The sequence below is a fragment of the Galeopterus variegatus genome, unplaced genomic scaffold (genome assembly GCF_000696425.1).
Source record: "Galeopterus variegatus unplaced genomic scaffold, G_variegatus-3.0.2 Scaffold3375, whole genome shotgun sequence".
Lineage (NCBI taxonomy): Eukaryota > Metazoa > Chordata > Mammalia > Dermoptera > Cynocephalidae > Galeopterus > Galeopterus variegatus.
The window spans coordinates 24,898-26,393 of record NW_007729486.1 but is presented as its reverse complement, the minus strand read 5'-3'; positions in this window follow the sequence as shown (position 1 = coordinate 26,393).

Below are 1,496 nucleotides of genomic sequence, written 5' to 3'. Positions count from 1 at the left end.
TTAATTTATCATTACATTACATAACAACAAAAGTAGGTTGAGATATTAATTATGAAGTAGCCAATGTTACTCTAATAATAATTCACATTTATGTCAGGCATTAAATTACACTCAGTACCATTCTAGAGCACAAAACAACAAAATCATATTCAAGAAATATCTTGCACAGTGTAAGAGAGAATACAAGGGAATCAGAAATGTCTTCTGGGAGTTTGTGCAGATTAATAATTAAGACCATGAGTTTTAGATTCAGGCAGGCCTGGGTTCAGATCCCAATTGTTCCAGTTTCTTGGGTTGACTTTGGGCAACTTGTCACTCTGAGCCTTAGCTTCTTCACCTGCATAATGGGAGTGATAACAGTAGAGCCGATCTCATTGAGTGATGATGTCTTTAATAAGAGATTGCATGTACAACCACTAGCCCAACAGCAATTTTATACAATTTAGTAAAAGTACCCCCTCTTTAAGAGTTTTTACCATTCTCTGCTTGAAAATTGCCATAATAACTATATGAATCTGTAAGGACTGTGATATCCCTGGGAATTATGTGATACGTATCGTGTGTACTCTGAGGGACTGNGAGCGCCGCCGCGCTCCCAAGCGGCGCACTGTAGCAGTGCACCACCGGGCCGGCCCCAGATATTAAATCTTAAAGCTCCGGAATATTCTTCTTTGATTACAAGTCTTGCATCCTGGGCACAATGCGGCACATAGGCCACCAAGGCATCAGGCAGCCTCACTCCCACAACTCTGCCAGGCACAGCCCAGTGGGCTGCACTGGTGCCTGTGGCTTTTCTAGGCCAGTGTTGCATTCTGGTAGCTCCATAGGTCTGGGTCTCCATGGCTGACCCGCTCCAATGGCTCCCCTAGGCATGGCACTGATGGGATTTTTCTGCTGAAACTCTGACCCCACATTTCCATTTGGCATTGCTCTAGTGAAGGTTGTCTGTGGCGATTCCACCCCTGCGACAGATCTCTTCCTGGGCCCCCAGACATTTCCATACATTTTCTGAAATCTGGGTGGAGGCTGCCACAATCAGATAATTTGATTAGGGATTAAAAAAATACATATTTCTTGAGTAATATGTTTTTTTTTCCTCTTGGAAATAGCTCAATAATAAATGTAGCATATAAAATAGGTTGTCCTCAAGAACCTGTGGTCATTCCCCTACACTGTATTGCTTTCCAATTTTAGGTTTTGTCTTTTTCCTAAAATTGCCATAGCAATGTATATTTCCCTTCCATCACAAGGGCCTTAGTATCAGCTGAAGGAAGAAAAGTAAATGCAATTTTCTATTAAAAATTCTATTATTTTCACTGCTGTATTGTTTGATCAAAACATCATTTGTAAAGTGTCTGATCAGTACTTAATGTTTAATATGTCTGAATTAAAATAATAGAAAGGGACACAAATGTGCCCTGATTATAACATTATTTTTCATCAAAGCAAAAGCAACAGCAAGAGTTCTATAAATTCCAAAACTGTTAAAAAAAAAA